The sequence below is a fragment of the Sarcophilus harrisii genome, chromosome 4 (assembly GCF_902635505.1).
Source record: "Sarcophilus harrisii chromosome 4, mSarHar1.11, whole genome shotgun sequence".
Lineage (NCBI taxonomy): Eukaryota > Metazoa > Chordata > Mammalia > Dasyuromorphia > Dasyuridae > Sarcophilus > Sarcophilus harrisii.
This window is the reverse complement of record NC_045429.1, coordinates 149,604,192-149,630,741: the sequence shown is the minus strand read 5'-3', so window position 1 is coordinate 149,630,741 and position 26,550 is coordinate 149,604,192. Positions and strand designations below refer to the sequence as shown.

Below are 26,550 nucleotides of genomic sequence, written 5' to 3'. Positions count from 1 at the left end.
AATTAAGCACCTTAACTAATATTTGAGGAGCCTCTTCTGACTTTGACAGGCTGATGCCTAAATTACAGGCTTATAATTTATTGCTACATAACCATATTCAAAACCTCTCCATTTTTGCCTCCACCTTAATTCATTTTCTAGATTATTCTATCTCCCACCAGCTGCCTTTTGCATTTAGTGCTAACTCTACTTTGAGGCCTGCTCACCATTGTCGAATTCCCTATTCAAGAATGCTGGTTTTGAGGCACCTCAGTCACCATGCTCACTTTATTACCCCTCCCCATTTCTACTAGTTTAACTCATTCTCTGGCCTATTCCATTCCTTATCAGGTCTCCTTGTGATGACTCTTCCAACCCAACCCATTTCTGCTTTCTAACTCCCCCATTATGATCAATCTAATTTTATTATATTATATGTTGAAAATAAGGACCATCTTGTTTTCTTGTGCTTGCATCTCCAAAACGCAGCACAGTACCTGGCATATAGAAGGTACTTAAAAAAAAAAAAAAAAAAAAAAAAAAAAAAAAAAAAGCTTGTTCTACTTGTTATCTATTAAATGATCTCTTCATCATGATAGTAATACCAGAGTTTCTGTTTCATCAATATAACCTTCAAGAAATCAGAATCACTTCTACAAAAGATTCCTATTTACTAATGTCACCAGAAAAATATTATGAGTCCTTTACATGAGAAAAGGGAATCATCTTGTTTCTAGAACAAAATTACTTTTAAAGTCTTATCCAAAATGTTCCTTTAATTAGGAAGGTGCTATTCTTCTTTTAAAAGTAAGTACCTTCCACTAAAATCCTTATCTCAAGCCTCCTAATGGTATAGAAATAATCCTTGAATTTTCAAAGATTCTACCAGAAAAGTGAGCTCTGGCAGATTTTGTTATGTTTTGTAGAAGAGGTGTAAAAAATGTATGTAGCTCACAACACTCTTCATTGTGGCTGGAAGCTGATTAAAAAATAATGGGAACTTTTTTTTGAAATAAAAATGAACTATAGATAATGTTAATATGTGGTTTTCTAAGTCAGTTTGCAGCCCACAGAGATCCTCATGTATAGTTTAATGGCCCCCATTTCTATTTGAGTTTGATCCCATTGCTTTAGACTCTGAAATGGGCCTGATGATAGATTACTTTTCTGACACTTGTGGACTATCTTAGTTAAATTTGGAAAAACCTCTAAAATTTATCCCCACCATTTAGCATATGCTTTCTTACCTCAACTATAACAGAAGTAGAAATTTGTGTATAAGATAAACAATCCAAATCACAGTTTACTTATACCTCTACATTCTAGACACTCATATAATAGAATTTTCATAAGACTGCTCAAAGCACAGGGAAACTGTCATTTCTTGTCTAGATAAAGATTTTTTTACATCATATTTTTTTCCAAACAAAAATCCATCCTCAATGAAAAAGAAAACAAAACCCCTATTATAAGCTGTATAGTCAAGCAAAACAAATTTATCCATTAACCATGTCCAAAAATACGGTATTTCTCAATCTGCACTCTGAATTCATTGCCTAGCTATCAGAAGAGCGTAACATGTTTCACTATGAGACTTCTGGACCTGAAGTTGGTCACTATGTTGATCAGAGTTCCTAAGTCTTAGAAAACTTGTTTTTACAACATTGTTGCTAGTTGTATTGTTCATTTGCAATTGCTCTGTTCACTTCACTCAGCAACAATTCATACAAGTCTTGCTAGCCTTTCTGAAATCATCCCCTTTATCACTACTTCCTAGAACACAATAGCAGTCCATCACATCCATATACCATAATTTGTCTAGACAATGCCTAATTGATGCCACCCATCAGCTTCCAATTATGTGCCACTACAAGAAAAAAAGGCTACTATAAATATTTTTTTATATCTTTAGAGTTTTGTTTTCTTTTGGAATAATCCTTCTTCAATCTATCCTACCTCTTACTTCCCTCTTCCCTCTTCTCCCCTTTCCCTCTTATTTCTCTACTTAGTGAAATATATTTCTGTATCAAACTGTGTATTTACATTCTTTTCTCCTTTGACCAATTTAGAGGAAAGTGAAATTCAAGCATCTTCTGCCATCCCTTCCTCCTAATTCTTATAAACTTTTCATTGTAATGCCTCAATTATGTGAGATAATTTCCCCCATCCCTCTTCTCTTTTTCTCCTCCTAGGGTAAGAGGAATACCCTAGGATTATACTTTTCCTGTCCATTTTTCTTTTAGAATGATCATAACATAATAGAAGCACTTTAAAATTTTCTATCATCAGAAGAAGCATTTAATGCTTGCAACTCCTCTATTACATTTTCTTACCTGTAGCATAATACTTAGTATTGTTGTATAAGTAATTCTTAGCTGTAATACTATATTATTTGCCTCCTAGAATTCCATATTCTAAGCTACTATTTGATCATAGTGATTTCTACTTTGTGTATAATGTTGACTATTGGCTCCTCACTATTTGCATTTTGGGGGGGGGGCTGCTAATAGTATTTTTTTTCTTTGACCTAGAAACTCTGGATTTTGGCTATAATGTTCCTGGTAATGTCATTCTCAGGTTTCCTTGGGATATGATTAGTAGATTCTTTTTCCATTTTGCCCATTGGTTCTAAGAGATTTGGGTAGTTTTCTTTTATGATTTCTTGGAATGTGTCTGGGCTCTTTTCTTTGTAAGTTCCTGAACTGGATTTAAGTCTGAGCAACAAATCTGTGGATGCCTCAGCCATGAGACAAAGCTAGAAAACCCCATTGATTCAGAGTGACAGAATTAGAGACTTCCTTTTGGTCTGGGACTCCTACCCTGCAGACTTTATACTGAGTTAGTGACTAAAATCAAGACTATCTATTCCTCTCCTGAAGTTAGTGCAACACAACTGCAGCTTGCTTCTGAACTGACTCCACAAGCACTCTTTATCCTGGAATGTTACCCATAGGTGCAGATCCTTTCTTCACTCTGCCCTAGAGTTGTGACCTGGAATTGATTAATCAGTTATGTACCTACCAATTGATACGTGTTCCTGTTCATAAGGTCAGACTCTTCTATTTGGGTCTAGGACTTCTTGATCTTGTATACTGTTTTTCCCTGCACTAGAATGAGACCTTGTCCTCTAGGTCCATAGACCTTTCTGTATATCTTGCTTTGCCAACCTGGACTGGGAAAAATAACTTATTGGGATTTTTTTATTGGATTTTTCCAGTTAAGACTTGGTCTGGTGAGTTCTCTAGAGATACACACACACACACACATACATACATATAGGGTAGAGTTAAGAGTGGAGTACAGCTCAGTTTTATTTCTTCCTGGATAAAGATGAAAGAACAGATTTCTTTTGTTTTCTACTGGCTCAATTATCCCATCAGTTTCTATCAAGAAACATGTTGTCAAGCATGATTCTCTCAGACAGGCTACCCATAAAAAAGTAAAATTTTGTTAAGGATATAGCTGTCATTGGCCTTGTGACAAAGTAGGTAGCACCAAACATTTGGCTGTATTCTGTACCTAAAATTTCAGGCAAATTGCAACCATCTAACAAACCAGATTTCCTCAAGTTATTATTTAGTAATTTTCAATAATATCTGACTCTTCTTAATCCTTTTGGAGGAAGTTTGTTAAGAATGTTCTTCTCCAGGTCATTTTACAGATTAGGAAATTGAGGCAAACAGGTGACTTGTCCAGAATCACATTGTTAGTAAGTATACAAGGACATATTTGAGCTCAGTCTTCCTGACTCCTGTTCCAGCATTCTATCCACTGTACAACCTAATTGCCAGACTTCCTCAAGAGCATATACAATAAAAGGGAATATAATTACAGAGACAAAGGGAAAATCATATGGCAACACAAATACCACACAGATATACTAATAATATTAGCCAGGAATATTAGGCACCTGCAAAAAAAAAAGTACATAGGGCTTGTCACTTCTACTAGTCAAAGTTTTCTCAGCAAAAGCTGCTGTTTTGCCATACATCAGGTATTCTATCTTCCTTATTATAACATATAACATGTTCACAAATTTTTTCAAAGTACACATTTAGCCTGGAATATCTACCTCTCCCATTCAGATTTATCCCTATAATCAAGCAGGTCTGAAATCTCATCGAGATAATTTTCTCTAACTTATTAGAATAGAGTTAATGATTTCTAGTAAAATATTACTTTCACTTTACTTATCTGCCCATTAAATACATTTTAGTGAGCTTATTTAAAAAGTGAATTTATAACATGTTTTTCTTCAATTTTATCTCTTTTTTAAAACTCTCCAGAAAAAAATATCAAAATTTTCAGTTTTCACTTGAGTGTCTAAAATTATGAAAACATAGCAACAATATCACTGGCAGTATTTTTATATATTTTTGCTTATAAAATTCCTAGGGGGGTAGCGGGATTTTTATATATCTAACTAAATTTGAACAGGATCTAGCATGGAACCATGAACAAACAATTATTCAACAGATGCTTTGAGAAGTGAAGATGATGAAAGAATGAACTCTTTTAATCCCAAATTAGATCTGCCTCAGCTGAGATCATGGTTCCTAAAAGCCTGGGCCGTGTGCCCATGATATGATGAGAGAGCTTAGACTAGAAGGCAAGCACTTAGTTATCAGGTGTGAGAATAGAATCTTATGCATTCTCTCTCCTACAAAGATTGTCTTTGTAGAGAACTATATCCAAAAGGCATAAGATTTTTAAGGAAAACTAACTATTCTGACTATCAGCATAATACTCAAAGAATTAATTGCTCTAACCATTCTACTTTTAGGAGAGGACTTTCAATCCTTCCATCATTCCTCTTTGAAAGTATAAAATTAGACAGTTTCTAATTTTCATTGAATTTTTACAATCTTGTAGAAGTTATAAGACAGTTGTACAAATAGAATACTTTATAAAAACTTTTAACATAATAAATATAATACTTTATGAAGCAAAAATAACCCTTTATAATATAACTGAAGTGAACAAAATGCTAAGAGATCATGGGGGAAGAGAGGGAGAAAGAAAGGGAGAGGAAGGAAAAAATAAAGGGAAGAAGATAGCAAGAGAGAGACACACAGAGAACTTTCATTTGAAGAGATCAGGGAAGGTCTTATGGAGGAGGTGGCATCTGAGCTGAGTATCCAAAAGTTAATAGGTTGTCAACAGGAAGAAATGAGAGAGGGAAGAGAGAAGATATTCCAGGTTTGGATAATATAAGTATTAGTATAGTCTTAACACAGGCAAAAAAAAAAAAAAAAAAAAAAGAAAGAAAGAAAGAAAAATATATTTAAGGACAGCATATATTTCAGTTTGGCTGACAGATACTATGTGTCAGAGGAAACAGAGCATGACAAAACTGGAAAGGTAGACTGGAATTAGAGATTATGAAGGGCCTCTAAAACCAGCCTAAAGATATCATGCATCAGATAAACTAGAAAAGAGGGAAAGTTAAAATTAGGACACTGGTTACAATGGTCTAGGCAAAAGACAATGGGATATCTGAACTAGTATGATAATCATGGGCAAGGTAAAGAGAGGATGAATGTGAAAGATCCTAGGAAGGAACTGGCTCACTGACCAGCAAAAGGACTGAGAGTAAGAGAAACACATAAAAAAAAAAAAGTAAACCCTACCCAAAGTTTACTAGAGAAACATCAATGATAATTCCAATACTTAAAACAAAGAACTTTTCAGTTTTTTGTATGAGCATGTTTTGCCCTAAAATAGTCCCAGAGAATGTCAGGAGATCTACAAATTAGGCCCTATATGTGTTATATTGGGATTTAGGAAGGGAACAAAGATATGACTATGCGATATTTTCACACTCTCTTCTCTTGAGGACCCTCATACTCATTTGCCCTAAGCATTTTGTTCCCAGATGTTTAATAGCAATTTTCAAACTTTCAGTTAAAATCTCTTTGAACATTACAAAGAAAAAGGTGTTACCATTAAAGTTTATACCATTGATTTCACACATCACCAAAGCAGGAGCAGATTTTATAACACATCAATCCTGTTTCACACAAACTATCAGAACTTTCAGCAGAGGCTGAATTAGCTGCAGTACAATTTCAAACTTTATTTTTCTTCCAAAAATAAATTACAATCAAATGTATCCCTAAGAAATAGAAATTAATGAGCCTGTTTCTACAATGCAGTGAAAACTCAAATGGATTATAAGCAACTCCTATTTTTTCTTGGAAACAAACCATTAAATGATCAAATTTTCCCACAGGAACAAAGATATCACTGGACTTTTGTTCCTGATCAAGAACTTTTCTTCAAATAAGACTGCTGGTCCAGTTCTAAAAGACTCCACTGTCTTCTACTGAAGGCCTAAAAATATTGGTTAGATTTTATCAAATTAAAGCTAACTTTTTTTTAGTCATTCTAACTATTAAAGCCTGTGTCAATGGAAATCTTAAAGCAGATGATCCACTTGTGAAGGATTTTCTAAAGGGGAAGGGGATTTTTATATTGGATTGGACAAGATGACTTATTAAAAATCCCACTCATCTTTCAGATTCTATGTAACCATAAATACAGTCAACAACATATAAAAACAAAGATGTAAATTCAAAACTCTTTTGAACATTTTCGAACATAAAAATGATACTCCAAGTCATAAAAAATAAGTATAAATACACATTGTATTTATGTATGTATGTATAAATACGTGTACATTGATTCCTCCACTAAAGTTCTACTCTAATGTCTCATCTTGATACAGAAGTGACTCTGTTTTATCAAAGAATATATAAAACTTTATAAAAAATTTTGATGCATAAGTACTGAAAAGTCCTACTAAGTGGAAGAGATGTCAAGTATGATCCAGGTAACACACTATGTCTACTATCCAAGAACCAACCTATTTATATTACTAAAGATCCAGTATGTAATGAGTCCTTCAATCTTTGTACTCTTGTTTATTATGATGTGAAAGGATGATGTTCTATTTGATTGAGGAGGCAGCCCAAATAATTAAAATTATGGATCCTTAAAGTATACAGTAATCATACACAAGATCCAATATACTATGTATACAGTATATTTTTCTTTTGCAAAAAAAAAATGCTAAATTCATTAAAAATCACTCTCAATTTTAACAAACACTAAACATTTAATTAAACATAATTTTAGTTATTTCTTAGAACTAAAAAAGGTGAGATGGGGAAGAGATAATTTAGATAGCCCGGATATGAGAGTACCTCCCTCTTTCCCAGACATGATACTGATACTAATGGCATCCTTTCTCTTTACTACCTAAAAGTAGATCTTAGATCTCCTCTGAACCAAAGAAAGACAAAATGTCTTCACTTAAGAAATTTGCCCTGTGGAGGATCTCCCAAATGATGCTTCTTCTGAGAACCAACTCAAACAGAATAGGTTCCTCGGGGATAGCACTGATTCATACAAATACATATAGGAAACAGTATAATTCTCCATTGCTGCAATCTATTTATACCTACCATGTGCCCTCCATTACCTTTTGGATGACCTTCAACTTTAATTGTTTTTAGACTCTGCTATTCTATGACTCATACCCATACAGCATCACAGAAAAATACTGATGTTAAAAAGATAGGTCTTTGTTTTAGGGAGAAGAGTGGGGTAATTAATAGCAATACTCAATTTCCCAAATGCAATTCAACCCACTCTCCTATTTAACTTTCAGTCGAGTTCACCATACGTTCTAGATGTGTATATGTGTGCATGCAGGCATGTATTCAGATAGATATGCAAAGTTGCACACATATGCATATCTGTATGTGTCTATATAAGCATGTGTGTGACTGTACATGCATATATTTGCATATATGTGCATTCATGTATGCAAACAAACAACAAAAAGAATGAAAATGCTATGTTATGAACCACCCTCAGTTCCCACAGTCCTATATCTTTTGGTGTAGATGGCTCTCTTTATCACTGAACAATTGGAACTGGTTTGAATCATCTTATTGTTGAAGAGAGAGAGCCAAGTCCATCAGAATTGATCATCATATAATTTTCTTCTTGCCATTTCACTTAACATCAGTTCATGCAAGTCTCTCCAGGTCTCTTTGAAATTATGCTGCTGGTCATTTCTTATAGAACAATAATATTCCATAATATTCATATACCACAATTGAATATAAATTTTTTTAAAGATAGGATTTTGCTTCAAGGGGAAGTTTGGGAATAATTAAACTGCAATTTCCAAAAACAATCCAACCTGTTCTTCTCCCATTTAATCTAGGCCCAATTTTTATTCATTTGTAGTGTCTTCAAATGGGTATACACAAACACACACATATAAACATGTGTTTGTATATTCTAATGAATGAATTCAATAGATTGCCAATCGAAATGCATGCATTATATGAAAAAGAGATCTTCTTCACCCACTTGGTTTTTCTGATGTCTATGATTTCCTATGTAGATTTAGATCAAGGTTAAAACTCTTGTACATTTATGGACCATTTCCAAGAGGATCTGTAATGTTCCAAGGCTTGACGCATTTACATAATGTCATCCAGAAATATCTCTAGTGTACCCCTTTTGGACTTATCCTTTACACAAGATCTCTGTGAAAGCAGTGACTATGTTTGGTGAGTATATTTCTCCTTGCTTAATTTCTTGCCAGATATTAAAGATCAGAAAGTCTAATGATTTTGTTCCTGTCAGCATATCTTTGAAGGAATTTTGAATATTTTAAATATATTCTTGAGAGATACCTTGTTACAAGAGAGACTTTTAGGTGATATTTTGTTCAGCCAAAACAAAGATAAACCCCTTCCCACCAATACTCACAGTGGAAACATTTTCTTCACATCTTTCATTAAAACTGTGTTTTTTATGCAACACTGATTATGAAAATCTCTCTTCCCTACTACAATGTGTGTATAGATTATCTCCCCCCAAAAAGGATATATATTATATACATATATACCAGAAAGTTATCATATGTGGCAACAATAATTGAGGTTCTTTCATTTACACTTTTTAAATTAATAAGATTTAATTATTTCCATTTTTTGGTTATCTGCCCATCCTTCAGATAGCTTTTGAACCAAGCCTTCAAAATCTTCATAACTGTCACTTCCAGTATGAATTTCCTATATCTCTAATTGGCCTAATCTTGCTGTTTGTTCTTATTTTTGTTTTCTTTTATGTCCTGAAGTAATTCAGGAAGTAAACAGAGGAAGAAGAGAGTTTCAGGCATAGGGAGCAGCTAGTTAAAATACACATATCTGGGAGATGTAGTATCTTACATAAGAAAAAGCAAGGAGGCTAGTGGAACTGAATCACAGAATACATGGATATGGAGAAAGTGTAGCAGAACAGAAAGGGTTCAGAAAAGGGCTAAGTAATGGAGAGCTTTTAAAGAAAAACGGAGGAATATGTATTTAATCCTAGAGGCCATAGAGAACCATTTGGAGTTTATTGAATTGGGAATGAAATAGTCAGAAATACATTTAAAAAAGATCACTCTGATAGCTAAGTGGAGTAGAGAGCTTTGAGACCTATTAATGAACCAACAGGTTACAGCAATAGTCCAGCTGAAAAAATGCCTGTGTGAAGGTGGCAGCAGTGTCAGTAGACAAGGGGGCATATATGAAAGAAGTTCTAAATGTAGAATCAACAGGACGTAGCAATAGATTGGATATGAGAGAAAGAATAAGAAGTCAAGGATGACACTTAATCTGTGAAATTGGATTTCTGGGAAAATAGTATACCTTTGACAGTAATGAGGAAGTAAGGGAGATGGGAGAATTTGGAGGAAAAGTTAAAGAATCCAGTGTTGAATATACTGAATTTAAGATGTCAATAGGAAATACTATTTAAGAAATTCAATAGATTAGATGTAGAAGTGAAACTGGAGGTCAAAAAAGAATTTAAGGATAAGTAAATAGATCTGAGAATTATCTATCGAGATGATGAATGAATCCCTGGAAGTTTATGAGATCATTAAGAGAAACTGTATAGAGAAAAAAGAGAAACCCCAAGGCTGAGCCTTGAGGGACATCCAGAGTTATCAGGTATAGCCCAAATTAAGATTCAGCAAAGGAGATTGAGATAGCATATCAAACAAGCAGAAGAAGAATCAAGAGAAAAGTGTTACTGAAACACAGACAGGAGAATATCACGGAGAAAGTGATCAAGAAGCTGCAGTGAGATCAAGAAAGATGAGAAGTAAGAAAAGGCCAGAAGGCACTGTATGCAATTAACATCAAGATTCCAGTATAAAAGATAAAATTTGCTTTATTTTGACAGAAATGTTATAAGAATCATTTGAGAAAATTGTACAACATCAGATCACTGTTCAAAATCATTAACAAATGAAAATAAAGGCGGGAAAGGTCTAATTGAAAATTCTCCAAGCAATTACAACAGCTACAATCCAACACATTGAAACAAGTCGTTGTTTCTGAAAAACTGGAAATGGGATAATGTTAGAATTCTTACAAGGTGCTAAGTCACTGGAATTGATAGAGACAATAATTATCTAATTTAGCATGGTATTTAACAGTTTCTAGTTCACTAATGTACTTAGTACTTATTAAGAGTTCCACAAGATTCACACCTTTAAGAGAACATATATAAGGAGGAGCCCACTAAAGGACAAGCTCACTAAGAAATAAGCTCACTCTCAGAAGCGGAGTCAGATTCATTCCATCTTCCACCTTTGTGCTGGCTGGAGACATTTGGAGGAAGAGAGGCTAAAGCTGGCAGAGGCAAAGGACTAGCAGCAAGAGCTGTGGGAACCAAGGAGAGAGATAGGCCTCTAAGAAAGCTAACTGGGTCTAAGGAAGGAGACAATACTTGGAAAGAGAAAATAAAGGATCTGGACTTTTAACTCCTGGCTGCATTTGGGGTTATTACTCTGAACTGAAACTAAGACTGCCTCCAAAAGCCCCCCGAGAAACCTGCTCCAAGAGAACATTATAATTTAGAGAAGAATATTACAGGGTAAAAATAAAGATATTGATTCTAATTATCACTGTTTATTAGAGAAGTTTTACTGATATAAAACAACTGCCACAAAGAGACTCAAAGAACCAAAAGTAAATGACCTCAGTCAGCAAACATCATGATCTTGCCAAGCAAAAAAAAAAAAAAAATTGACATTGAAGGGTCTTATTGATTTATGATGTAAATGTAAAATTATTTGCAAAATATTCCAGATGTAGATGATGGATAATCATGAGTATTAACTTTATGAATTATGAACATTAAAAAACCATAAAGCAATGGACAGATTGCGTCAATCACAAAAAGATTGTGAGACCAACTAAAACATATCATCCTGAAAACACTTGTAGATAAAACTGGAAGACAATAACTAGATATGAAACAGATGTATTATTATTTTGTAGAAGTTTATCATCTTAATTAATGGCAATATATATGATACTACCATATTTTGAATCAATAACTTGGTATGTGCTATTTGAGGAAATAAAAATTACATAAGAAAATGAAATCAGGAAAAATAGCTGTAACTGACTAAACAGGTACTTATGAATCCCTAAGATCCATAAGATCTAAAAGAGGGAAGTACTGCAAAAGAATGTAAAACATTATGGGTGTTTTTATCCCTCCCCCTCCAAAAAAACCAATGGAGCATACATCAGAAATTATTGCCCCTTGGTCCAACTTTCTTATTTTAATAAAAATGTTTATAAGAATTATTTATTCATACAATCAAATTTTGAATCAAAGAACCTGGGGTGGAATCCTGATTGTTGCTATTTATTATCTGTGTGACTCTGGAAAACCTTTTAAATTCTCTGTAAAGTCAAGATACTAAGCTATATAACCTCCAAGATACCTTCCAACTCTAAGCTATGAACCTATGAAATACAAAAAGTCTAGCTTTCATAGCTGATTTTCTTTAGAAGACAACATTCTCATAACTACACAACTAACTAAAAATATATATAAAATACAAGATCCTGTGGCTCATTGCTTGATAATTATAAAAATAAAGAAAGAATAACAGAAATCTTTTGTCTTGATAGAGTAAAAGATATCTTGAAAGCTTCTCTTTACACAAGTACACTCTTACTATTTGCTTTTATACCAGCAAATAGTAAACTCATACAGAATTCCTTGATAGATAATTTTGTTCATGATCCTCTGATTATCAATACAAATAAGACATAAAACAAAAGGTGTTTGCCAGCATAATGCAGGATATCCTAGGGAAAGTTCAAACAGAAGAGAATTCTGTGCAAATGGTGAGGTCTTTCAGATACTCTTGTTTATAAATGACATTATAAATGCATCAAGTTCAAGCATACTATAATAACTCTTCCATGAGATACAGAGTCATTCAAGAAAAATTAATCAAGTGAATTAAGAGTACATATTGCTTATATAACAATAGGCAACGACTGTATGGGCAGTCTTAACAACTTAGTCCATCAGTACAATACCTTGGTTAGATACTATAAATGAACAATGATATAATCTAAGAACTGAAGGAAAAAGAGGAAGATAAGCCAAATTGTGCTTGAGAAAGTGTATGTCACTATAAATGGATGGTGTCAAACTCAAATAAAAATGGATACCTTTGAATAACATAATGACTTAGAAAACCACAAATTAATATTATCTGTTTTATTGTATTTTTATTTTTTTGTTTAACATTTCCCAATTACATTTTGATCTGCTTTGGGCCTCATTTGGAGAGTATTGAGAGCTACACTGCAGGCTGGGAATTTGATACTTTTTCTGTAGTTAATTCCAAGCTGCTCCTTTCTACCAATGTCTATCTTTTTTTAAAACAATATTTTCCCGATGATGTTATCTGGCTGCAAATCATGGAACCACACAATCATAGAAGAATCAAAATAGATGACATAAAAAAGCAAAGGAAATCTTCATGATGTGTGTGTGTACATACACACAGACTTCATAAGGACTTTGTCAAGCATATGTTATGCACAGGAAATGACATAAAAGACATAATTAAGGACACATGACCAGAAAAAGAGATAGCTCAGTCATATAATTAAAAGTCATATTTGTCAAAAGATAACAATTGGGGTTGATAACAAAGGGGGTTGATAAAAATCAATCATTATGATTTAAAGTGACAAACAAGATACTCTATTCCCTATACATTTATCAGCTAAGAATATCTCTATTGAATCAAATAAGCAAGCAAAAACTAATATAATATATGCCCTACCATCTCCTGTGGGGTCTTTGATAAAACAACAAGTCAGTTCAGAATCTATCATTATTCTTGGTCTCCTCAACCTTGTCTTGACCACAAGAATAACTATGTGAATTTTGGAGGGTCAAAGATTTAGACTGCTTATCAATGCCCTAGCAGTGTCCCAAGAAAAATAATAGCTGGTGACAGTGTCTGCAACTCCTAACAAAGACAAATTAAACAGACGAGGAAAGGCAGTTTTGGGAATCCAGAAAATACCCAACAGAAAAAAAAATTGTATCATACCTATTGGGAATTTCATGAAAGTTCCATAAAAGGGAAAGATAATTTTTGAGGAGCCAAGAACTGTGAATTATCCCTGTGCTACATGTGCTTTTCTAAGCTTCAGTCTATTTTTTCATGTACTCTATAGGTACATGTTGGAGATTATAGCCCCCAGGTTTAAGAATGTTTTGTACTACCTTATTAAATGCTTGTTTCTAAAGCTAAGTAAATTTGACTGGCAAACTGATATGGATTGATAATCATTGAAGGAAGTACACTGGTAAGTACTTGTAAGCTATAGCATTAGAATATACATTCCTTTTCTCCAACCCCTCAGTAATAGATCACTCTAAAACTCTCAGGAGAGAAGTAGCAGCCACACCTGGGGACTCACCTGACAATGCAAGTAGGGTTTAGAAAAATAGCACTAGAACTTCTGCTGTGCTGGTATCAATGAAATTTTAGAAGGCTACCAATGCAGTCTTCTAGGAAGATATTATGGAAAGACATGAACAAGGATTACAAAGTACAGATCAATTCTGACCTATCTTAGTGGAAAAAAACTGCTACTCAATAATGAGATGACAGATCCATGTCTATATCAAAAAAAAAAAAAAAAAAAAAAAAAGGAAAGAAAACCTGAACTAGGATGGCAGTAGTCACACTAGAGAATAGCCAGATAGTCTGAAGTACTTGTTTTTGTAATTAAAGAAATTAAGAGTTGGTATAAGGTAGCATTTAGTGATTTCATGTGATATATTTATTTTGCAAGAGCCTGGTACAAAACAAGTTATTTTTAAAAGACACAGAGTTCAGACTCATTGTAATATACCAAAAATATAAAATGGATGAAAAATGGAAGAAAACAATTTTATAAGTTATTTTTATTTCTGTTATTTCTGATTTAAGTGCTAGTTTTTAATGTTACATTTAAAAGAAAAATAAAAAAGTATGACACCAATTTCTTAGGATTTTTTTAATTCTTGAAGTAAGGATTTGAGGGGAAATGTGAGATCTTAAATGTACACATTGAAAACATGAGCAGTATTCACTTCCAACAAATATTTGAAAGTTATCATAATTAAGTTATCTCTTTAATCTGTACAAATTTACCATACTGTTTTCTTAACATAAATCTGTTTAATTCAGAATAGTAGGGGAATTTAATGTTTTCCTCTTTAAGAAAAAACTAAAACTTAAAAAAAGTCAAAAAATGTAAACTATTCTGAAGTATCTGAATTATTTTAATCTGTAACAATTTAAAAAAAAAATATTTGTTTCAATAGGCTAAATTTAGAATAGCCTAGCTCAGGCATTCATATAGCTTAATCCAGACAGAAAATTCAAAGCAAGTAAGTAGGTACAAGAAGGTCTATGATAACTTGAATAATCACTATAAAAACAATGGTATAGGATTTTGGTAATAAAATTTAAAAAAATACTACATATGGTTTTTTTCTCTATGGTTTGTTTAATTTGTTTAAATGTTTACAAATATTAACTGTGTACCTACTCAAGTAAAGTATGGCACTGCTCAAAATAATAGATCGTACAAAGAACAACAATCCCTGTTCTCAATGAATTTAGAATCTAAAAGGACAAAAAATGGGCATACAAAAGACATAATGCAAACCAATATGTGATAAATGCTATAGACATAAACTGTGCAGTGAAGACTGCAGAGAATGATCATTTATGGATGGGGTAATGAATCAATGGTATTTGGTATAAATTTTAAAAGATGGGTATATTGTATTTTTTGTAGCTGAAGTGAGATGGAATTAACAGTAAGGTAATGTGGGCAATAGGGAAATGCAGTGTTCCAAATTAGTTGGAACTTGGAAATTCTGCTGAGTAATAAATTTTGCTGAGAATAATGGTAGGTTAGAGTCACAGTGAGGTAGACCAAGTTAAAGCGGCTGAAGTTTATTTCTAAGAAAAAAAGAAGTCACTGGAGGTTTCTGAGAAAGGAAGTATTATAATCACAGTGATTTACAATGATTAACAGGGAGATAGACTACAAGATAGAATAGCTTAAGACAGATTCTAGAAGCAAGAAGTCAGCATTTTGGATATGAGAAGGGAAAATGTAAACTCTTAATGATGGGAATAGAAAACAAAGGTTAAATAAAAAGATATTTTAAATCCCTTCTTATTTATCTTAAGTGAGAAACCACTTATGTTTCCTGAAAGACACAATTAAGGCTGTTTTCAACTACTTAAGTAAGTTTCCAAATTGGTGTGAGAGGGATATGTCTATACCTTGCCATGTTTAAAATATAATATTCATGATGAAATTGTGGAGAAACTAAAATCTTATGGGCTTTTAAAAACCCTATGAGCTACATGGGCATACTTCACCACCATTTACTTTAACCTTTGTTTTTGTTCATTTCCAAATGTGTCCTTCTTTTGTCTCTATGTTCCTTCAGCATACGATACAACAAACTCTCCAGAAAAAATTAAGTTTAAGGAGCTGAGATTCGAAGTGAATTTTTATTCCCTGTGCAATTTCCACTAATGTCCCCACTGATATCTCTTCTCAAGAAATGAACACATCCTTCTTTGTGTCCATTCTCTACCAAAATAGGCCCTTGTGACTCTATAACCTCATGAATCTGAAGAAAATAAGCTAACTATGAAGGTACAAGGCAGAAGAAGGGTATGGAAGAGAAAATGATGATTAAGAGGAAAAAGAGTAATGAAAAGAAATTAAGGACTCAGGAACTATATGTTCTAGAAAGAGTGAAGGGATATCTAATATACTTCAAGTATAAAAAGTATATCGATTTAAATGATCTCTATGGGAAAAATTCACATTTATAAAGAAAATATAGGAATCTGATTTTTCAATCATTCAAGAAAATATCTAATTTAATCAGTGTGGGAAATCCCTAGGCAGAACACAACACCCTTCCCACCGTTGGCAGACAATGAGCTAGAGAGGAAAGAAGAGAAGAGAAGGAAAAGAGGAAGAACAAGAACAACAAATATAAGAAGGGAGAGGAGGGAAATGAATGTAAAGAAAGAGAAATACACCAAATGGTAACCAACTCTGATAAAGATATTTCTGAATTTAGTTAAGTTCTTCTGATGATAGACACAATACATTCTGTCACAGGTCAGAATTTCAAGTCTTTCAAGGTTGATAGGACCTGCCCAAGCTTATTATCTGCTGGCACAGATGTTAAGAACTAAGGGTTGCCTCCAGGCCAAGAAAAGACATCAGGAAAGGATATTAGTGTAAATGGGAACCGATCATTGACAATTTTAAAAAGTTAATCTCTTTACAAAAGATCTTACAATAAAATTCCTTCAAATAGTATGTAGGAATATAGTTTGATATTCTCATATTCTCTCTCTCTCTCTCTCTCTCTCTCTCTCTCTCTCTCTCTCTCTCTTTCTCTCTCTCTCTCTCTCTTTCTCCCTTTCTCTCTCTCCTCTCCCCACCCCATCCAGAGTATCTGCTCACAATTTTTCAGGAAAAAAATTCACTACAAGGGGCAGCTAGGTAGTTTAGTGGATAGAGCACCAGCCCTAAAGTCAGGAAGACCTGAGTTCAAATTTGACCTCAGACACTTCACATTTCCTAGCTGTGTGACCCTAGGCAAGTCACTTAACCCCAATTGCCTCAGCAAAAAAAAAGAAAAAATTCACTGCACAAAGGAGATAAATATGTAAAGGGATTGTCCTCAAAAGATGCTGATCAGCTATTTTCTAGCAACATAAAAAACTGTATACAAAGAAATAGGTATTAAGATAACAGTTATAAGATGACTTTCTGATTACTGGAGTGATGAGATTTTGAAATGAGATGTTGATGAGGGCTTAATTTCACTCCAGAGATCTTGGTATATATAGGGAGGTATTATCTACTTAGAATAAAACAGGTAAGTTTTCAAAATTTCTTCAGCTCTTTGATTCATAGAATTATGAAATCATAAATTTAGAATTGAAAGTTCTGTGCATCATGGAATTATAAAATCATAAATCTAGTGGTACAAAGGACCTAAAGTTCAAATAAACCAATTCTCTCATTTTATAGATTTTAAGGAAAGTTAAATGATTTTCCCAAAGATACCAAAAGAATTATGTTAGAGATTTGAACCTAGAATCTAAGATTACATAGCCAGTGCTTTTCCATTGTACTATGCAAGCCTCCTAATAAATGATAGATTAACAATTTTAATAATAGATTAACATTTTAAATAGTAACACACATGTGTAGTCTAAAATTGCAAATGAAATGCAACTTCCAGGTACATTTAATCAACTACGTCAATATTTCAATTCTCCTGCATTGGAAATGACTTATGTTTAAGGCCTCAAATATGAAACTTTAGCCAGAAAATGAGATATTCCAGTAAATTAATCTATTCAAACATATCTAAACTGAGATATTTCTTAATTTAAAAAATCTCATTGTTACTACAATTAGTTTTTAGTCACATCCATGATTTAGATGGTCACAAATGTCTCTAACACTTTGGTCTTCCAGTAGGAAATTATATTAGCAGATTTTAAAAATGTAAGTTATTTAATGAAAATTTAGATGACATGAAATTAATTTATTCCTCACTTTTTAAACTCTAGTGTGTGAAGGTTAAATCTTAGACTTAGCTATTTGGGTTTTTTTCTCAATATGATTGCAATTAATAAGATCCCATCTGTTCTTACAAGGAAAACTAGACATTTAACTATTTCTGCATTATACATCTCCTCTATGGCACACCTTCTAATTTCACAATTAACATATTCTGTCAAAAGCAGCAGTTTTATTAAGCACATATACAGAGATGTTACTGAATGGAGAAAGTCACCACTTATAAAACTACACATAAAATTATTTAAGTGAATTTAGATATATGCACAACATTATAAGGGCTGGTTAGAAGTTACAACAATTTACCAAATGATTTCCTTTAAACCAGTTCTTCCACCAAAAGTACATAGGCAGTCATAATTATAATAATAATAGCTTCTATATAGCACAATTTGTGTGTCAAGAACATTATTCAAATTTTATTGCTTTTGATTCTCACAAGAATGATGAAATGTAGGTACTATTATTATCCATATTTTGCAGTTGAGGAAACTGAGACACACAGAGGTTAGATCATTTTCTCAAGATTACATAGTAAGTGTATGAGACTGCATTTAAAATCATGTCATCCTAACTCAAGGTCCACTGTTCTATCAATGAACTACTTAGCTGCCCCATCAGCACTCAAAAATTATTCAAAGTTGTTGGAGGTGGTGCACCGATATTGGCAAGATTAATATGCTTCATACAAGCATTTATGATTATTCTTCATACATACACATGCCAAATGTAGCATGATATAACAGAGAAATTCTGAACAATGAATCAAAAGCTCTGGGTTAGCTCCACTATTCAGGCAAGTAACTTGACTTGAAACTGGTCATCAGTTTCCTCATCTATATGCTAAGACTAATAATATTCAGACTACCTACCTATTTCATAGAGTTGTTCTTGAAAGCAGATAGTAAAATATATATGAAGTATTTTAAAGCCATTAGGTATCACATAAAATTTTATTAATTTGTGTGAGTATGAGTGATGCTCATATACTATGGAATATATGAGTAGTTTATTTTATTTAGGATTAAAAGGGCAAAATGTAAATTTTTTATGAAAATTTAAATTAGCATTACAAATTGCATTTCAAAAGATTTGTTAAAAATGTTTACTTATTATTTTCTACTGAGCTGAGAAGAGATGATAGCATCCAATTAATTCATAGCAGAAAAGGAATTCAGAAATCTGCAATCTTTTTATGATGTTAGCATTCTATGAACTCATATCAGAAAACTTCAAGTTATAGCCCTGCCAGTTACAACCCAATTATGCAACTACAAGCAAGTAATTTTACCTCTTTCAGTCTCAATTTCCCAATCTGAAAAATGAGTATAATAATATTTATATTATACAGTCCATAAAGTTGTTGTAATATAAGAATTTTATATGATGTAAAGCACTTTTTTCATGTGGTCTGACATTTTTATATTAACTAAGGTGTCCAGATTTTTCTGCATCTAATACAGATAGATGGATGGATACACAAACAGACCAACCTACATCTCAATTAGTCTCAGGAGAATGTGCTACCCCTAACTACATACATATTCTCTAAATAATCCTCTTCTCACATGCACCTTAAAGCAGATGCATATGATTTTACACACACACACACACACACACACACACACACACACACAGAGAGAGAAAGAGAGAGAGAGAGAGAGAGAGAGAGAGAGAGAGAGATAAACACATACTATACAAAACACCTTTCTTACTACTAGCAGAAGCTATAATGCTTGAAAATTATTAGTGGAATGGCTAGTGTTCTTTTTTTCAATCCCAGAAGGCCCAAGGTTTTTGAGATGGCATATGTGAATTAAATAGAGAAAAGCAAGCTCCTGGCAAAAATTCAAGTTCTTATATTACAGGAGGGGAATTTCCACACCTTACCTTGAAATTCTTGAGAAAAGGTTCCATTTTTTGATTCTCATTCTACGGCATGACTGCCTTGTGGCTTAAAACACATCAATCACTGAAGGATGAACTCACAAATCCAGTTTCTCCCTAAAGTATACAAGAATAGGAGTTTAAGATAGCAGTCTGAACTTGGATTAAAATCTGTGATCTCATTTTTTAACATAAAATTAATTTCCTGAATTCCAAATCTTATTAGTTTACATAGCTGAAATTCCTATATCTAATTCTGATGAACTACAGAACTGATTTGGCTTTTTGACATATCATATTCTCAAGCATTAATTTGCTCCAAAATGGATTATATTTCCTCCTTCCTCCAAATGTATTATTGTTTTTAGTCAGAGCAGTTTAACTTGGGTAGTCTTAGAGGATCCAAGCCAGCAGTAAAAGTCGATAAAGGCCAGTATCTGACATAAGCACCATGGATAGCTCCTTCATCAGCCTGATATAAATGAGGCCTTTCTCTCCAGACAGGCAATTCCAGTGTAGTAAGCAGTGTAATTAATCAGTGCTACCTCCAAGCAGATTCTTCTACATTTAAAAAAAAAAAAAAAGTCTATCAAAACATATCTAGCTGCTTTGTTCTATGCAAAGGAAAGGATGCAGAGTTATAGGCTATGTCCTTATCCACCCAAAATCCCTCAAACAGAGTAATTATGAGTAATGTCATGTCCCATTTGCCTTGAATGGTCTTCTTCACTTCACTCTCTATTCCATAAAAGCCAATCAACAGAAAGGAAAAATAAAATAGAAAAATGACTAGTTTGCAAAAAAGGAGGTCTCTTAAACACAGTATATCATGAATCTATGCTAAGTATTTTTAGGAGCTGTGTGAGCTAGATATGTTTAACCATAAGGCTTTTATACAAACTGAAGACGGTTACCCACAGAAGTAAAATACAGTAGGGAAAGAAATCAATTCCCATATTTCCCTCTGAAATTGAATCTTATGCACTTGATGTCTTAACTGATTCTGATTATCTTGTTACTCCTCTATTACACTTCCTTAGTATTTCAGCCAGTTTATGAAGCTTCATTTCAATAAGCTAAAAGATCCACAGTGAAAGGAAGTAGTAACATCTAAGAGCTATGGAAACTAAATCAAAATGAGGATATATGGGAATGGGAATTAGCACAAAAGAGACTTACAGTTTAGGCACAATTTATATAATAAGATTTGGATGTGGATAAATCCAGAATTACTGCTTTAGATCTCCATGCTATTATGTGCAAAGGATAGTAAAATCTAAAGTGGGTTCATTTACCTTTACTAATTGAATTAGAAGATTTTTTTGATCAAAAAACATCATTTTTCTGCTAAAACTTTAAAACTAAAAAGTTAATAAATGTCCTGATGAGGTAAAAGTACTTAAGAAGCAAAGGAATAAGTGGCAAGAGCAGCCATGTGAGCAATCTGGTGTTCAGGAATTATTTCTAATGACAGTGTGAGCCTGGAGGTCATGAAATGAGTAACAGGTACTAGACATACCAAAGTGTTCAAATCAAGGAAGAAGATACATGAGGAAACAAAATATGAACAAGGTTGATCAATGCTGAGTGCTGAAATTAAACAACAAATGAAGATGTTTGGAGTAAGGTTATACTTTATGACCTTAGAGGTCAGAGAATCATAGAATTTCAGATTTGGAAACAAACTTTAATGGTGATCTAGTCTTGAAGAAAAATCCCTTCTACATCATTTCTGACAAGTCATCATCCAGTCTCCACCTGAAACTTTAAGTGAGGAATATCACCTTTATCACATCTAAGCAGAAATTTATTCTTTTAGATAGTTTGTTAAAAAAAATTTTTTTCTAAAGTATTCTCTTTTCCAAGCATATCTCCTAGAGGTTATGTTCTTTCTAACTCTAAGTCTATAGATTTGACAAAAACTAGAGCTTGAGAAACCTAGACTGAAATTAAAGGGAAGGTGGACTGACCATAGAAGGTATAGCTGTTACAACCAATCCTGTATCTTAAAGTAGCTATTAAGGTTTCTTAGAAATAACCATATTCTTAAGTGTTATTTTATTGCTTTAGGGTCAAATTTTTGCCAAAAGAAACACTCCAATTTTATAATGAAGAATAATAACAGTGATCATAAATTGCACTTTAAGGTTTATAAAGCACTTTACATATATATTTCATTTTTTCCTCACAACAAACCTTTGAGGTAAGTGCTATTATTCTCTTTTTCATAAGAAAATTAAGCCTGAGAAAGGGTTAAAATTTAGGTTTAAGACTAGACTTAGAATACACTGAAGGTCACAAGATAATTATTTAAAGACAGGTTTTAAACTCAGGGCTTCCTGACTCCAAATTTAGCATTCTATCCATAACACCTAGCTACTCCATCAATATAAAGTAAAGATATGTAATTTACAAAAATATTTTTCAGCAACATAGCTTTTCTATATAGTCTAAGTACACCTCCAAAAAATTTTCATTCCTATTTCTGGTAATATCATATTAACTGTTTTGCAAACATGGTGGAGGATTCTTTTATCATAATTTCTAAAAACTGAAATAAAATTGTAAAAATCAAGAAAAATGTAAATGATCATCAAATAAATCTAAATGGTCATCTAATAAAAGCTGAATTCTTTATAAGTAAGGAGATACCCTACACTACCTACATTTTTACTGATTTCTGTAAATGTATATATTTTTCTAAATCTCAAAATGACTCACAAATACTGGGTTCTCCCCCGGCCCCCACAGTCATCTAACTAATTAATTTTATTAGCCAAACATGAGGGAGAGGGAAGCATTGACAAAAATGATGGAGAGGAAGGAGAAGGAAAGGGAGAGGGAGAAGAGTGGGGAGAGAAAGAGGAGGGAAAGAAGAGGAGATAGAGGGAAAGGAGGGACCAGAGAAGGGGGGAGAAGGAGAGGAAAATCATTCTTCCTATTCTTTTAGGATTAATGTAAGGTGAAAGATGACACCAGTGGCTTTCAAGATAGGCAGAAGTTGCTAGAAAGAATGGCTCCCTGAAGTCCTGCAAAGTTCTGATGTCAAGAAATAGCTTCTAAACCATAAATGGATAATCTACAATAAATATCATCAATATGTAAATAATTGGAAGTTGATTATTCTTATAATGACAATTTAGGAATTCAAAGCCACTCACAATTTAAAGAAATTTTTCATTATTTTAAAAATAAAATTGTACTCAGAAATACAGTTTCACTTAAAATACAATGATCTACTGCAGACACAAAATATCATCTCACATTCAAAATTTATATACTCAGATGGTAAAGAAACCCAATTTAACAAGTAGCAGAAGGAAAGAGTCTTGAAAATCAATGCTAATCATGACCTTTCAAAAGAGACAGCTACTCACTCATTTCCTGTTTTAAATTCACATAGTCTGATAGCATCATTTGCCATTCAAAATTTTGAGAACAACTTCTTGCTCTAATTCTGGGTAATTCCAATACTATGATTCTGTGCTTTTAAAGTACTTTAAGATGAAGGTGAATGCTTTCTGACACATCCAAAGCTACATGATTTTTATCTATAATCTTTTGATTCTTCTTTTTAGTGCTTGCTCATTAAGTTTCTATTTTTATTTGAAAGGATTGGGGAGGGTGGGGAGAATGACTTTTGTTTTTCTTTCTCCTTCAGAGCATTTTAAAATAGCCTTTATCTTCCTCTTCTACTTTGCTCATATTTTCCTGTACTCCCTCTTATCCAAACCACTTTTAAAAACCTATTTCCTTTTCTCTCTTTTGCATTATTAGTTTTTGTTCTGCTTTATTCTATGTCCTTTTCTACCTATACAAAAAATACTTATCATATTTCTCTTATAGCTGAGTGATAATTCTGGAAAGTGAGAATGTTCAAGACAATATTTTTATCTTTCTGAGAACAGAAAATAATGACTTCTGATGGTCTCACTTCAAGCCTTGAGAACCAAATATAAAGCAATCAATATAAATCCAATCTCTGATTATTACAATTGATTTAATACATTAAAAATAGGTTACAACCAAAATACTCTTTAAGTGCCATAATGATGAGATAGGGGATTAAGAAGAGTTAGGTGACACATAGACTGCCTCAGTAAGCTCACATATTCATTAAGAACCAAGAAGCAATGACTACTAGGCTTATTGTTTTCTCAAGATTTCACAAAACGCAGTAGATAGAGCACCAGCCCTGAAGTCAGGAAGACCCGAGTTCAAATCTGATCTCAGACACTTAACCACTTAACACTTCCTAATTGTGTGACCCTGGGCCAATCACTTAACCCCAATTGCCTCAGAAAAAAAAAAAAGATTTCACAAAACATTTCACTAATGTAATTACTCTCTCTTGGTTCTTGATGAAATCCAAATCTCTCTTGAGGTTCCTCAAAATTCTTGATGAAAATCTTCAAGAGTTGTTTCAGCCTTAAACACTACAAAACCCTCCTATTGGATTTTTAATCTTCTGGTGATGAATCTATATAAGTTAGTTATGCTGATCTTTAGATATTATCAGATCAACATATACAGCATTTACATCTTAATAAGACCTACAAGATTTAGCTTCAAGGCAAACAGTTGTAAAGGAGTTAGAATGGTACAAACAAACAAACAAACCAACAACAACAACAAAAAACACTACCACTACCACCACAAAAAAATTGTCCAACAAAATTACTTGGATAGATGTAAACAAAACAAAGGGGAAAAAATCCAAACACCTGAATATATATACAATATTTTTAGATTAAAAAAAATCCCAATAAAATCCTTTTTGCTCAGTGACACATATAAAACAAATATAAATTATCTAAGGAGAGGACAGGGAGAGAATAGTTCTTTCAAATATTCTTTTCTCAAGCAAGTTTAAAGGATCACATTCCATATGTTCCTATAAAGGGGTTGTACACAGGCTAAGGTGTGACTAACAAATCCTGAGGTTAATTTCCCTCCCAAAAAAAAAATCAAACAAGGAATAATTAAGTGGAAATGTCACTCAAACTTTTGTTTTTGGTCAAAAGGATCAAGGTAGCTTAACAGAAACAAAGATCTTCCTTTGAAGACTTCCAAGAATATTTAAACTAAAACCTTATAAAAAATTAAATATTTGAGGTCTAAAACACAAATTTAACAATTGCTTTATCATATTTCTTTACAATTCAATTTTTCTTTTTTTTCTTTATTTCCCAAAAGCACAGAATTTTTTCATTTTTCAATATCAAAGGATATATTCCTTTCTTCCCAATTCTGTTTCCCATCTACTATCTCCTCCCAAGTCACTCATTAATAACCTAAGACTCTTCTCTTAGGGGCAAGGAGGGGGAAGGAAAATGAGAAAAAAGGGGTAAAGAAAGTTGCCACAGGTAATTTTTGCCAGATTAATTACAGTGATATGGAATACAATTATTCCTGAAGATACCACCAACAGAAGGGTACATTAGGAGTCAGACAGGTGACTTCAAACAAACACCTCAAATCTCCAGACAACAATTACCTCATATGTAAAAATAGGAATAGGCAGATGGCTGAACTAGATAATCACTTAAGGATCTTTTGGCTCAAAGATTTAAACTTCTATAAGTAAGTACTGGAATTACAGAAAAGGTGCAACTATAACACTTCCCAAAATTTTTGTTTTAACAAAATAAAATAAAAAAGCATGACAGAGGTAGACTATCACTTTTTAATTTCTTCAAAGAATGTTACAATTACTGTAGCATGATAAAGTTTAAATTTCAGAATGTTATGCCAAAGTCATATAATGTCAACACCATTAAAATTACACATTGAAAGGCAGGTCTCAATATTGCATAGTATTAGAACTGACAGAAATATCTCTGGCCTTGGGCTGTGTTTACAGATGTTACACATTTATAGACAGGTAGAAGGGTATTTAGCCATTCAGAAACTTCAGACAACTTCAATCCAACTATATACTCATTTGAAATGACACCTACAGGTTACAATAAAAGCTATTTTCCCACACTAAAACAAAACAAAAATCTTTGCTTGTTTTAGAAGTCGAAAAAAGGCAAGCCACTGCAAGTTGTTATAGGAAGTTGAGTCAAATATGCACAGTTCAAAGCTGTAATTGTTTAGTAAATACCAAGGTAATAATATAGTAGGAAGGAAAACTAGCTGCCGTTTTATTGGCTTTACAAATACTGTGTGCATATGATAGTAACTAGTGAGACCTAATCTTTCAACAGATTATAGGTTAAGATCATAAATCAAAGCTGGAAGGAAGTTTAGAAGCCATGTAATTCCTTCAGTTTTACAGATGAGGAAACTGAGAAGATTACAATAAATGTATTTTGAAGAATAATAGGAAGATGATAAAAATAAGAAGTTACAAAGGAGCTTGGGACCCCTTAGTCTCAAAAATGGCAACAGAAATGCCAAAAAATAAAATAAAACTACTAGAAAATTTTAAAAGAAAAATTAAAGCTCCCCAAAACAACACTTATTAAATCTTTTTTAAAAATTAGCAAGCAAAAGAGACAAAGAGGAAATTTCACACCAGAAAAAAAGTAATATCATATGCTAAGTGAAGTGAGTAGAATCAGAAGAACATTATACACAACAACAGTAAAATTATATGATGATCAATTCTGATAGACATGGCTCTTTTCAACAGCTAGGTGATTCA

At 33.0% G+C, this 26,550-nt stretch overlaps 1 protein-coding gene across 4 annotated transcripts in view; it reads right to left on the bottom strand.

The window, feature by feature from the left end:
* The window catches only part of PLAGL1 (PLAG1 like zinc finger 1), a 139,165-nt gene that overhangs the window by 86,787 nt on the left and 25,828 nt on the right, over positions 1–26,550 (bottom strand). For all 4 annotated transcript variants that reach the window (XM_023503243.2, XM_031937674.1, XM_023503244.2 and 1 more), the window contains exon 2: positions 19,902–20,015. The gene's annotated coding sequence lies outside the window, so the exon portion shown is untranslated. The remainder of the gene's footprint in view (positions 1–19,901; positions 20,016–26,550) is intronic.